The sequence below is a fragment of the Macrosteles quadrilineatus genome, unplaced genomic scaffold (assembly GCF_028750875.1).
Source record: "Macrosteles quadrilineatus isolate MER2022 unplaced genomic scaffold, UCM_ALF_1.0 Scaffold_1__1_contigs__length_201487025, whole genome shotgun sequence".
NCBI lineage: Eukaryota > Metazoa > Arthropoda > Insecta > Hemiptera > Cicadellidae > Macrosteles > Macrosteles quadrilineatus.
In genome coordinates, this window is record NW_026542594.1 from 162,290,026 (window position 1) to 162,305,522 (window position 15,497).

Sequence of the window (15,497 nt, forward strand, 5' to 3'; positions counted from 1 at the left end):
ATCAATTTGGTTGAAGTTAACTTATTAACTACAAATATTATGTTAGTTTTGATTCCAGGCAAAATATTAAACCTAGACATATATATTTTTTAGCATGTATGCCTCTTCAGAATTAACTCTTTGTATATGTTTCAGGAAAGATAGATCGACCAGATAAGAGCTTATACACAGACCTGATCATCTGCGCCGAGTTTAAAGGTTGAAACAATTTGTATCCGAAGTATTTCTGACTGCAAATATATTGAGTTATAACTATATTATGTTCTTAAGAAAGATCAGCAGTACTTTTGAATTCGAACAATCTGTATCTACTCTTCTTTAGGTGGATAAAAAATAGTTGAACATATGTTATTCAATAATAACTATTGCCGACTTTTTGATCGTGCACGGCTTGCTTTTTTGTATACCAAAATTTCCACCTCTCGTATAAATATAGTTGATATGTTCCCAGTGAAGTGTGCAAATGAAAACACTTCTACAGTATAAAAAGTATGTCTTTAAAAATGTGAGAAGAGACTGATATCCGTGATGTCTAGTATTATATCATTAAATTTACTTTATTATCATACAAATACTCTTATCACATTCATGAACCGCTCAAAATTTACAAATATTTTAGCCAATTTGATTGGTCTAGTATATGCAAAATTAATAAGGGTGATAATTTGTTATGACGTAGAAGGCTCTAAAATGTATAGTGAATTTTTTAACATTTGTACTTATGTTTTAGTTGTAAATAAATCATGTATTTTCGTATTGCAACTGCCATTTTTAATATTCCCTAATCATTCTTAAATATATATATAAATAGCTATTAATACATTTGAAACTAAACACAATAATTCATATACAAGTATGCATAGACCTAATATAAAATATTGTTGGGAAAATATAATATGTACATTAAATGGGTCAAAAATTTTAATTTTCACATGTTTGTGAGTAACTTAGACAACAAGCAAATACAAATTTTCTCTTCCTATAATTTAAGTTGTAGGCCTACTACTTCAATTGGAGTATTAGGCCTACGTTGATCCATAAAATTACGGATAAATTAAAATAACATAACGTGTGTAAGATACCCCGATATGGTTGTAAAATAATTTCGAAAGAAATGTGATAAATAAATTGAACTAACCTACAAACTGATTAAATTTTGGTCTTGTTTCCACTTTTTGCATAAATAACTTTCAATTAATCAAAATAATAGCATTGCTGCTGTGCTACAAGTGTACTGGGGTGTAATGATAGCAGTAACCGTTTGGTAAGGAGACAAAGAACATTTAAATGACACTGCAATGTAAGTTTTTAACCAATTACTCTAGGGGAAGGCTTAATTTGTTTAAAAGGTATAGGATAAGTGAGTTTCTGAACAAAACTATTTAAGTAAAAAGTAACTCTTGGTAAATGTATTAATTATTTACCATCGCCTATCCATTGCCTATCGGTGGTTTTTAGTAGTCAAGCTAGAGTTCCTATTTTTTAATCTTCGTTTCTCAAATTAAAGGAGAAAATAAATATTGGAAGAGGACATTTAATGCAACAGTACATAGCGCGTTTTGAAACTGTAGGATTAAATTACTACTTTATTTACAACAAAGGAAATGTCCAACGTAACTGTTGTATTCAAGAAAAAGCATTATAAAAAATCCTAATAACAATCAAATACTGTTTGATTGGAAGGGGAAATTTAATGTAACAGTACATAGCGCGTTTTAAAACTTTTGTATCAAATGTCTATTTTATTTGCAACAAGGGAAATGTCCAAAGCAAATGTCATACTCATTGATATAAAAATCCTGTTACAATCAAATACTGATTGGGATTTTACAGTTGCATGCAAATATATACTGTTATAAGTAGGCTGTTTTTAGAAAAGGATGGGTAAGCCATTCATTCAACGGACCATTAGGACTTCCTCCGGATATTATTCACGTCGGAGGGAGTCCATTGAAAGTACAGTCTGTTGAGATAGCATAATGGCTGCACTGCTGTTAAAGGCTTTATTAAACAAATAAGGTCAGAGTTTTTCACGCATTTTTAAATTTTAATGTGATGGAGTTATACATTATACTTCGTTTTATATTCACACAATTTGTATTGTGTCTTAAATACTATGATGACGATGGAATATAGTAAATTACAAAAACAAAATTCTATTTGCATGTTCAGCCTATGTTCGGATGCGGTAACTTAAATTTATCTCAGTAATAAGTCAAAAGTTATTAAATTAATAGCTAGGAATAATACATAGGATACTAGGATTAATAAATCCTTATTTAGCCTATTAGCTAACTGGACATAGCCTATGGGACTACTGAATTTAAACTAAGGAAGAAATTCTTCATTTGAAAAATTAACTGCTTTCTACCAAAATCTTCAAACTACTGTCTCTGGCACAAACTCATTGTCTTTTCACAAGGTACTGCCATTCTATCTCATTTCAGTAACAGTTATTAAGGATTAGATCCAAGCGTACAAAACTAGATGTCATAAAGATAAATAGCTAGAAAAGTTAGTTTTGACGGGAGCAAATATTTAAACATGTAATCTGATCAGATGTCTTAATTTTATCTATTTTTTATAAACTCTGTTGGGAGTCGGGTGAGTACGCATGTTTGCTTTAATTTAACCCTGTTAAACTTTGTTAATATTTTTAACGAAAACTATCACTCGTTTACTTTAGGTTGGCTAGTGGTAACAGCAAACACTAAAAAAAGGTTTAGAGTAAGAAATTTGCAATGTTTTTTAAAAGTTACGGATTTTATTCTGTCTAACTGATTTCAAACAGGGAATACAAAAAAGTGCTACAATATTTTGGTAAAATTTGTAACTTTTTAACGCCATTGTACATCATAAAACACAACTAGTTGGTTTATTGGAATCAGCTGTCAATAACATTATTTGACTCTTTTTAAATTTACTTTTATGTTATTTGAACATTAGACTTGTTCAGACAATGTTTATAATAACTACAAAATTTTTCCCTACTAATACTATCAAAATGGATGATGTTCTATTTTCTGTACTCTAACCACCACAAATTAATTGGAATAAACAATATTGGAGTGAATTTATATTCGGTCCTGGGCAGTGGTTCCCTCCACTTGTGGTCCTAATCATTGGATTCTTAGACATAACTTTGGAATTCAATTTAAATTCAGGAACAATGCCTTAAAAATTCTTTTTTCAACACAATCAGGAGCTGTCAGAAACTGGGGTGAGTTAAAGTCTGATGGTTCAGAAGTTCAAATGTCCATTTTTGACTTGTACTAGTCTTGATACAGCTCAAAGTTGTTGGTAAATTTACAGGAAGTAAGGCTTGCTATACTAATTTGGATATTCTTAGTACTAACTAAAACATTATACTGTATGAAATGTTATTATATTGCAATTTTCTTAGAATAATACAATTATTCGTCACTGAAAACGTCACGAAAAACATCACGTGAAAATGTCACGTTAATGGTGAATAAATGGCTTGTGATACTACAATGAATGTTGTTGATTTTACATCCGTTTCGTTGATTTCTACTACATTGTTGTTGTTGACGGTTATGCTGGTAAAAATATATGTTTCTTTCAAAATAATTTTTGAGTTATAATTTTAAGTGTTTTATTTATTTTTTATTTTTGTGAATGCATAATACACAGAAATTTCCTCCCCTGTTTTGGTCCCTTTTGATAAGTACTTACTCGCCAATATGGTTATTAAAATTATAGTTAAATATTTTGTAGATATACTGCAAATTTTAATAAACTGTAATCAGAATTTTTTTATATTGTATTGTATTCAAAAATATTTTTACTTTAAATTTATTAGTTATTTGAATTAATTAGTGTTTGTTTATAAAGTGGGGACATTTTTAGGTATACGATGTTTAATGAAAGTAACGGTAGAGGACTATGCGAAGAAGTATTCTTGAAATATTGAGCTCATGCTGTTTTTAATACGTCTTGGGACACCTGCCGTCAGTGACGAAAACAATGTCTAAATTAAAATTTCATAGAAATACGTAAAGGTAATAAGGAAGTTATTATTATTAACAAAACAGACGGTTATTAACCATTGTTTTTATGTGTCTGTGTAAAAATGTATTTATGTTCCAAATTGTACAATAAAGCACATTTTCATTTCATTTCATTTCATAATAAGGAAGTTATTATAGAAATATATAGTCTGAAATATATTTAAATCCCTTGGTTTGATATAAATTCATGCTTTGTGTTTTCCAGTTACAAGTTTTGTCATATTCATATATAATTAAGATTTTTACATTTATTAAACGAGAAAATAATTTTGAAAAGTATAACTATTGGTTTATTTCTAGCTTAGTATCTAGCATGTTTTTCTTCTTAGTTTTCTTTTTGTTGGAATAAAAATAAATACCAAAGTTAATTACTATTAATAAATTAAACTATTAAGTGTAGGCCTACATTAAGATTTATATCAAAAACTTGAAAAACGTACTTCAACAACAATTGCTCAATTAAATGAAAATGCTAGAAGGTGCACTGTTAAAATAAATACTATATCCCTTTAAACCAAGGAAGACTGTTCAACTAACATATTTCTGATTGTATAACCTTCGATAAGTACGGTTACTTATAATTTAAATGTGTTTTTGTGTACTTGTGAAATATACCAATAACGCCATAAAGAGTTGAAGCTTTGAACCATAAGCATTAAAGGCAAACTTAGTTCTACTGAGACGATAGATTTACTGTTCTCTAAACCCTCATTAACATTAACTTTAAACAATTGCTAATTTGTAATTTTACCAGATCGATTGGCTTAAAAGTATTGACCTTGTTGAAAGATATGCGCCTAGTTTCATATTGAACTAGGTGTAAAGAAGGCCAACTACAGCAAAGATGTATTAGGTGTTGCTTTATCTGGTACTTAAGTTAATTGATTTTCAAAGTTTTAACCCCATCTTCAGCATTTGGCAGCTGCATCTTTTTGTATAAGGTTTCTATAAGTGTCCTGAACGAGAAGGACATGATATAATTTGTTATTAAAAGATGCTCAGAGCATGAAAAAAGGAATAATGCCACTGAAGAAGAAAACAAAACAAAAAAGGCATTTAAATTAAGGTAATGAAACAACGCAGGATGGATCGTAAAAACGATTCCCTCCATGTGTAACATGGTTGAATGAAAAACTGGCTGTACCAAGTTGCCTATTACCAAAAGCAATTTCCTTATGCACAACTTCCACACTACAACCAGGAATTTGCCAATGTCATCACATTATGAGCGTAAATAAATAACCTCCAAAATATAAGGGGGGGTAAAAGTTAAGGGGTAAGTTAGGGGGTAAGGGGGGGGTGGGGGTAATTGGCGTAAAAGAGAACTTGAATATTTAGCATGAGGTAAGAGACCAAAATCTGTGGTTGTATGAACCATTTTTAACTTAAAACTGAGCACTGACGAATAATGGAAGATAAGAAACACTTCTAGATATTTGTTAAATGATATGGAGAGCTAGTAATCGAAATTTCCAAACACATTTATGGAATAAATCTTACATTGTGGGGACCAGTACTAAATCGCGCATTTATGTAGAGTTTAAAGCTTGTTTTAAGGGTAAAACATTATTCAATACTCTTTTACTTTTTACCCGGAAAATTATGTTAGTTTCAAACATTATTGTTGTTACGAGAATAAAGCTAATAAATAAAATGAATTGAATTTGTTAACTGCAACTCTATACCAATAAGATATACTTTGCTCACGTAATCAAGTTACAATTACTAAAAGCGGTCTTGGCTATCTCAGAAAAATGTTCATGAACTTTTTTGAGCGTTATAATGTGTGATTTTTGCCCGTACATCGGGGCAATTCTATTCTTCGATCCCATAAACTATCATTTTGCAGATCGGGATTCCTTATCTGCAAGTTAACTCAGGACTTTTTCAAATGCAGTTCAAAAGTAATAGTATTATTAACGGTCGAGATAGAGCTTAATTTGGATTCCAAGCAAACGTCTCTACCAGCAACATAAAGTAGATTTTCCAATTTGCTTTCATCAGCAACTATGTAATGTTCAAATTTATCAATTTTAATAGCAAGAGATTCTAGTTTGGTTTCAATATTACATGTAACGATTTGAACTTCGTACTTAATATTAATATAATTAATAGAATAATTAATCAATTAAATAGAATAATAATTAAAAACGAAATGTTAAATCTTTTGCAGTTTCATGTAACACATTGGCTTACTGCCGATGTTTACTCGCATCTTTGAGTAGACACACCGATTTGTAGTGGAATTGCAATTATGTATATTTTAATTAAAAATGGTTATGTTAAATTGTAATGAACTGTACTTGTTCTGTAGTCTTAAAGTCAATTATTTTATGGGTTTTCACGCCGAGAAGTTTAATTTAAGTTATCCTTATTCTGTTGTCGCGAGATTAGAAGTCGACATGTTATAAACATTTAATGTCCCGAACCGTCTTAGTTTTAAAATATGAATGAGATAAATAGATTATATAAGATAAGAAAATTGGGATGTCACTGCGGTCCATGTAAAAAGACTCTTATATGATTTGATAAAGGTTTATGACGCACATATTTTTTTTAAATTTTGTTATAAAGGAGTTTTTTCGGTCAGTGGTAGTCTTTATCAGTGTTAAACATTTTTATTCCATATCAAATACTTTATTGACATAACAAGTTTTAATTATTGTGATTGTGAGAGTTTTTTTAAGAATCTATTGACATACCAGAATTTATTAATACATTGATGATGTGGTTGTATGGAAAATTATCTGATGAAGTTATAATAAAGGAAACTAGTGGTCATGGAAAAACTGTGGTTTGATAAGGCTTTATGTATCAATTATGTATTCCAACCAAGAGTCACAATGAATAGTGTATCAAATATTTTACCATATTGATAAAATAAATTTAAAAATTAACAAATAAATATACAAATACATATTAGGTGGAATATACTAATCATAAAGTAAATAAGATAGTTTGTTGTTGTCAATTATTCATGTAAGACAAATACCAAATAATTCTTTCCATTTTCATCGTATCATGGAATCTCTACGTTATAATTAAACTTCAAAGATATAAACCTATTATTGGACTAGGAGAAGGGAAGCGATGGTGTTAGAGATATCCGGAAGTTTGTGAACAATTCCGATGATTTGTGAGCTGGTCCTTGGTATTTGGCTCTACTAGTGCTTACCTCAGCATTTATCCATGGTAAAGTTATGGTTATATGCAGTAAGCTCCTTGAAACTACACCTGCTTATTTTAATTGGAGTTAGTTTAATACACTTATTTTTATTAACTTATGTCTGAGAGGTACGATCATACCGCATAGTATTAAACTTATTTTTGTTATTGGGTTGGTTTGATGTATGAATCGACCTAACCTCCCAATGGTGATTTTCTTCTCACTCCTCATGGATCGTCCTCAGTATGTTAAAAAGGGTTATATTTGCACTACGATGGTCATTTGTTGTTACATTTTGTGTTAAGCATCGTTATATTTTCTGCAATGATAATAAAAATAATAAAAAAAAACTCGCTATTTCCAGTTTTTTTTTCTTTTTTTTACATTAATACAAAGGTAATTAAGGTGATTTATCAAAGTATGAAATGACTATTTAAAGTGAATCTTACTAAGCAATTATCAGCAACTAAGCAGTTATTTTTTTATAATTTGGATTTAAGAATACATTTTTCTGGAAGCTCTAAGCAAATGCACGTTATACAGTTAAATGCAATGTTTATTTAATCTAAATACTCTAAACCTTTGAATAAAACCTCTATTATATACTACTATAAGGTGTGTTCGAGTTTTTTGACTATCTCCAAGTTGCACCACCAATTGATAAGCTTTCTTCCTAAAATCAATGGAGGTAGTTATACAAAGTATAATAAGCATAATTATTAGTATTATGGCGATAATAAGTAAAGAAGTAGTACAACCATTGAGCTGATAGCACATGTTATATGCTTCTTTTAAACTATTGAAAACATGATATTAAAGTATGCCTTCAACCTAAAATACCCAGTGCATTAAATAACATAGCTTTTTGTATAAAAAAACCATGGTATGGTTATGATTACTTATCATAATATTATTACATATTCACGTTACGTAGTCTCAAATTGGTTTTTTATAAATTTTGACAACAAAAATATTATCGTAACAGTTATTTATCAAACTGAATAGGCCTACTATTTATTTAAGCTGCCTAGGGAAGTAACTATTATTTATAGGTCTAATTAAAGATCTGGAAAGTTAAAGGAAATGAACTTTACTTAAATGAACCAGACACAAAGCTTTTCTATGGGAGTCGCTTTACGTCAATTACTTTAAACCACTTTAGCAGTCCTACAGAAGATCTATTCACGTTTCACACAATGCAACCGTTAATTTATGTGAAGTTAAAACTTATTTTCAGAGAGCGTAATTAATTTGTAGAAAAATGCTAATAAAAGCATTTAAGAAGGCTTGTGTTGATTATCGGCATTATTGAGTTAATGTGATAGAACAAGTGGATGGTTTAATAACATGCGTAAATGTGAATGTGTTTTATGCTAATAACATTTGTAATTGGGTTTTAGATGGTTTTAAGGGTTAAAAATAGTTTTTCTAATTTTCGACCCTGAAAACATAAAATTTCCCTATTTCGTTTTTACTATGTTGAGAGCTTAAAAAATCATGTACCATACTGAAGTGTTATCGCACAAATTATTTGTTATGGACAAAATAAAAAAAAATTATTAAAAAAGTCCATGTTATTTAAAGTGAGAATAAGTAAACTGTTGCAGTTTGCTCAATTTTGGATAAATTTTAATCAGACTTGGCAAATTTGAAATTCATCTAGTCAGCGGGTTTGCTGTCGCGGAGGTATTTTTATTCATTGACCCTACTTTCACAATACTATAAAATTGATTGATTGATTGATTGATTTGGTGATATTGTTATGCATCGCCTTTATGTATCACTTCAACTATGCGTAAGGAATGCTTTATATGTTCTTAAATATTTTAATTAGTTTGATAATTATTTATAACCCTATAATGTAAAATGAAATTGTATAAATAATTATACAGTATTTATATAATGTTATTGTCAAGAAGCGTTTCAAATTACTCTTTTCATTTACATTTGAAATATTTATATTACGGTTGTTTACCTTATATAACACTGATGGAGGTAGATTAAATCGTACCGTTCAACATTTATCAATCTTGATTTCTCCTCTTTGACAGCCCGTTGATTGCTGAGCAAAGCAGTTCTTGATTTATAGTGGACATTTAATATTATAGTTGCATTTAAGTACTTTGATATTTTTTATAAGATTTAAAGAATGATGCAATAGTTAAGAGGTGTTCTTTAAAACATATCAACTTGAGTTTGTTTATTTTCTTTTTACTTTCTCCCCCTATACCATAGTATATGGAGAAAGAATTGTTTTCGTCAAAATTTTCGAGTTTGAGTTTTAAGTGAATACTAGAATACAAAATTGGGCCCCCTTGGACCCAAAAAATGTGGTTTTCGAAGTGATGTCTGTGTGTGTGTGTGTCTGGATGTGTACAAAGCTACAGACCACACCTGTTGTCCGATTTTGATGAAATTTGGTCTAATCTATGGTATCTCCAGGCTTTTTTTTGTTTTTTTTTTTAATTTAGATTTTTAGTGTTGATTTTCCCATAAAAACCCATAAAAACGGGAAAATGGATTTTTTTAAGTAAAAACCTATTCTGATTGAAGTTTTTCTGTTATGGTCCTTATAGTTCTATATAGTTTTAAACAAAACAGTGCATCCCTTTATTCCTGCTAAAATTACTGTTCAAAAGTTAATTCAACTTAAGTGATTTTACCTAATAAATTTTTAAAAGTTACTCTCATCGCTTACCCGTGATAAAGGTTGTTGACAAGCTAATGGGAGAAAGTATGTGTCAAATTGCTGATACCGTTTATTTTACTTGAGGTTTATTTACGAGATATATATCTGTATATTTTTTTATTATAACTACGTGATATTTTTAACGTAACTATTGACGTTGCTTTGCCAAGAATTAAAGTTAGCTTTCTAAAACACGGATTTAATCAATTGTAAAGACATCAAAGTCAAAGTCAAAGTCAAAGTCCTTTATTCAACCAGATTAACAATACATTGCATTGGCCAAGTCAAGAGAATACATTTATTATGAAATTTAACTACTAAATACATTATATACAAATTGTTTTCTTTTATGTTTAATAAGGTTAAACAAATAATTTAATATATATTTTCGTACCTTAGTCCGTCTTCAGTCTTAAGTTAGTCCAGTCATTATTCAGCTGTGTGGCATTATGAAATCAACATTCATTTGACAGTTAGTTCTGCTTGTTTACATTTTTAAACTTTGTAGGTTTGTTCTTTGTTACCATGGATACCATCAATCAATATTTACTTTTAAATCTCTCACCTCAATTTTTTGAAAGCCCACGGGGCAGAGCCCTAGGGCAATATCGAAGCGGGAATAGTTCTATATTGTATCCTCGGAGCTGTAACTTCATTTGTGTGCAATTTGAGCCCAGCCGGTTCAGTAGTTTTTGAGATTACCTCATACAAACACACACACACACAGACACCACCTCTTCTTTATAATAGTATAGATAAGGTTAAACAAATAATTTAATATATATTTTCGTACCTTAGTCCGTCTTCAGTCTTAAGTTAGTCTAGTTAGTCTAAGGATGGCTATTTTCTGGTCATTATCAAATCCTTGTAAACATCAAATTGGACTTGGTCATAAATCCGAAAGAAGTTTTCATCAACACGTAATTACAGTTTGACACATGAAGTTCACAATTTAAAAAAATATAAAAGTCGGTAGGCCGGCCACATTGATACACGGGACAAACCGACACAGGTTACACGGCGGACACAAAAAAATATTCGTTATAGAAATTTCCTATAGGAAAGGAATCTCTCATCTTAGATAGCTCCGTTCTAGACCCGGGACCGATTTACTTTTCATTTTGATGTCCCCACAGGCCAAAAAGACAATTTGTTTAAATATAGGATGTATTTCGTGAACCAACAAGATCGGGACATAAGAAGAGGTTATCATTACAGCTATCGTTAAAGCTAAATAAAATACACTTTAGTAAACTAAAGAATTGTTTTTTTTTTATACAAATGACGGAGGGAATTTAAAATAAAAACAGAATACTTAGAATTTTCATGTATTTCTTTAGCAGGAAGATAACACTTTTGTAGTTTACTTGATCAAACATATATTTTGATAAAATAGGCAAATTAATTATACCATTTATACATGATAAAATACCTTTTCGCCTATAGTAGCAAACCTTAGTTTTGTTCAAATTAACAATATTTTTTACGAGCTAAATCGGATGGCATTTATTAGGGATTATAGAAAACTGTTTTATAAAACTATTTTGTTAAAAATCCGATCAGGCCAATTGAAATTCGCTGAAATAGTCTGCAGGTTTGCTGAGGCAGAAGTATTTTCGTAAACAAGACCAAAAACCTATTAAGCTTCAGTGGCCACGGAGGTAAGGTAAGGTAAGTAATGGCATCCGAAGGAAGGTAGCTACTTATAACTTACTACTTATAGTGGGGAAACAATCCCCGAATTTAACTTAAAAACCTTTCTTAAAGATCGAAGACTAAGCTGTTTTATTGTAAAGTAATTGGATTTAAACTTTTGTAATAGGCTATAAAATAGGTTTGCCCATTACATATGCTTACTAAGTGTTTCTGCGTATATGTTTGTAGTAATGTTTTTTCCTCTGGAGATCTCAAACGTTTAACTTAACTGAGTGGTTATAGTAGCTATAACTGTTATAGTGCTCGCCTTCAAATCTGAAGGCCGCTGGTTTAATTCCATGCGAGATCGTTACTAGACCCAAATGTCATTTTCCATTAGGATAAACATTAACGATGATATCCAACAAAAGGATGCCGAATGTTAGTCACAATACCATGGTTTGGACCATTCCTCTTCAAAATAGGTATGTCATACATAGCGATCTTTAACCTGATTTTCTGAATCAAACAGTTTAAACCGAATACTTGATTTCCGCGCGTGGGACGGGCCCATATCTAGTATATTCTTAATTGATTTATTAAAAAAAGGTAAAGTGATATGACTGGCATTTAAGAAAAACAAACCCATTGCATGTAATTATTTATAAACTCTGGTTTTAAATAGTATTTTTTATAAGTTGAAAATCTATTTGCAGTTTGATTAGCAATATTTATTCCGACAAAAATGTGTCATGTAAAAAACCATAGAAACACTGTTAAAAAAGGGCATGTATACATTGTCTAAATGATTTGTGTCCACGAAAATGTAATGCAATACTGTATATGAACAATTGTGATTTTTAGTATCATTTTTTAAAATGATTTTTTTTTATCTAGTAAAAACAATGAGAATACATAAAAAAACTAATATTAATTTGCGAACACGAGTGTGCCCGCACACAATAATTAAGTAATCATAAATAATAATCAATATTATTTACAAGTTATAATTTAATAATTTAGTATATTCATAAATTTATATCTTTTTAATTTTTGTTAAGGAAATTAATCATGCCAATTAATATTATTCGATGGTTTAAATCCATTCGAGTTTTCCCCTTTATTGACAAAGGAATGTCTTTTTTTTAATTATTAAGCTTCTTAGAATGACAATGAAGGTGTTAAAAATAAAAACGTCAACCTTTGTGTTATATTAAGTAGAACAGGAATAATTATCGATTCGGGGAAAGACGTTTCAAGGAAAATGTACATAACAAAATTCGACTGTACCAAGTTTAATATTGTTGTATGCTTGGCCAAGTACAGGGTGTTGTTTTAATCCAACCCAAATAAAATACTTTGAGACACATTTTAATGACAAAACATGCGTATGTGTTGGCATACCTGTTTTCTTTACGTCAGCACTGAACAGCTGATTTGCTGATATCCCAGTTATATATACGAGGTTATTGTGAAGCAATACATACTCTATTTGAGCTTGTGATAAAAATATGTTGTGTCTTAGTTAAATTAAAATCTCAACTATAGTAAAAAAAACTCCACATGTATAACCATGCAACAATGCAAAATCAGATAATAGGCAATGAAGTAAAGGAAACAGGGATACCAACATATAACCGTGTTTTGCACTTGAAATGTGTCTCATAGTCCTTTTAATTTCGGTTGCGTAAAAAAACACTCAGTTACGCATATGCAAAATTATTAACTAGTAGTAAATCTATGTGTGAACAAATTTTAGGTTCACTTATGTAGTATTTATTGTGTCACGTTTACAGTATACCCACACTAACTCCTCATGTGACGTAGCCTGTCTGAAGAAGAAAATACACGCAATGACCGATAGTAGACTTTTCTGAGAAAATAATTTATGTCAACATTTTACGTGCACTAACTCGTCACACCACGTGTTGTTATAAGCAGACTCTGAAATCAACACGTTCATTGCACTGCAATTTTGTAGATTATTGAATAAGGATAGTTACGTTCTGTAAACCTAGTGAACGTTTTGGGTCACTTAATGGTACAGCCTGGATCTAGTATACAGGTAAACGTTACGTACTATGTTCTACCAGATGACGGAGTACATAAAGTACTATAAAGCTGAACGAGAACATATGGACGTCGTCATTGCGTCCTAAGCTCTCAATAATCCCTTTTACCCCTTCAATTACCATACATGAATAGTTTCCATTTCACAAATATAAACCAGTTATACATGTGTGAAAGTTCTTAGACAATTTTCATTGAATGGAATGCATTTTCTGCTTTGTCCACAAGTGAGATTTAAAAATATTGGGACAAATTTAAATATAAAAAAATGTGTGGTATAGAAGTGCGTTATCTTTGTAGGTCATCAAACGTTGTCTAGACCTCTGTCTCTACTTTTGTTGGAGCTCAGTCAATTTCTTAAGTCAATTGTATGTTTTAATTTCTTTTATGTAGTTTGTTTTAATAGGAAAAATAACTTTGTATTTTACTGTAAGTGAATTACCTTACAGTGTGTTTAGTGTGTTTGTATTTTAGTGTAAGTGATTGCCTTGAATTAAATATGCCTGTAAACTTGTATGATAAGTTACAAGTTATTGAGAATATGCCCGTATTATAAACACATAAAAAGGTTTACTTTCTTATTGACCTACACAAGAAAGCGAAGTGTACTAAAATAAATTGCAACGGAACAAACTATTTCTGTGTCCACCGTCATGTTAACTATAGTTGGAAAGTTTTAGACTTGCAATGTGGCCCATTATATCAAATATCATTATAAATTACCAGACATCGAACGGTAATTGACAAAGGTTCATAATAAGACAATACAAATAAAAACATAATCATAGTTGTAATTTGATTATTAAATATAACACAATATGTCCTTAATGAAAAACCTGTTTGAAGTCCTTCATAACAATCCGACCCATTTGGCGAAGGGTCACTTGAATATTCATGCACTAGTTTGCCTTTCTAATTATTAGGCTACTATACAGAGTTTCTATAAAAAAAACGTTTCGGGACTTTGGGAAATGAGTCCTCAAACTAAAATGAAGAAAAAACTTTTGGTAAGATATGTCCGAAAATGAATGTTTACCCAGATATGCGCAGTTTTGTTTTTATCTAAATATATTTTTATCTGTGAAGCCTTTCAACTGATGATTATGAAACTTGGTAAGCATGTTAAGGAACACAAGGCCTATTATAAAAAAAATAGTAAAATCTTTCTGATTATAAGTTTCAAAATGGCGGCCAATTACCTAAATAGCTCAAAAATGGATAACAAATCCAATGACATTTTTTCATCTTTAATTCCCTATCAAACGATACCAAGATCAAAAAGATCAGACGACAAAAAATTACTTGAATATATCGTGTTTTAGTTGTAAGGTTAGGCAAAATGAAGTGCACCCCGACTTATTTTTAGCCTACACCAAAAACTTTGTATTTCAGCTATTTTCGTCAGATCTTGGAATCTTTTTAAAGGGAATTTAAAATGCAAAAAAGGTGTATTAGAATTTTTTTACTACCTATTTTTGAGCTATTTAATTAATAAAAACATAAACGACCACCATTTTGAAATTTCTAATCGGACTTAATAACTACGAATTCCAAATAGTTAATAACTTCATATATCGAGGCATTTTACTATCTTATAGATATACAAAAGTCATAGAAATTCAGAATAGGATAAATGCCTAAAATATAAGTTGGCATTCATGTGGAAAACTTATTAAACCAAAGCTGTTATCAAGGGAAACAAAAATTAGAATCTACAAAACAATAATTAGATTAGTACTCTTATATGGAGGGGAAAATTGGATCCTGAGCAAAACCACGGAAAAAAAGATTATAACCCTTGAGAATAAAGTTCTAAGAACTATAATATGATCCAGTGTGTGAAGATAGAATATGGAGAATCCGCCACAATCAAGAGTTAAGAGAATCATCCCGGGACCCCGATATT

General features: G+C 30.3%; 1 protein-coding gene across 1 annotated transcript in view; it reads left to right on the forward strand.

Annotated features, from left to right (window-relative positions):
- Nucleotides 1-739, forward strand: part of LOC128983097 (nephrin-like) — a 29,926-nt gene extending 29,187 nt beyond the window's left edge. The window contains exon 16 of the mRNA XM_054402258.1: nucleotides 136-739. The gene's annotated coding sequence lies outside the window, so the exon portion shown is untranslated. The remainder of the gene's footprint in view (nucleotides 1-135) is intronic.
- Nucleotides 740-15,497: the final 14,758 nt, after the last annotated feature.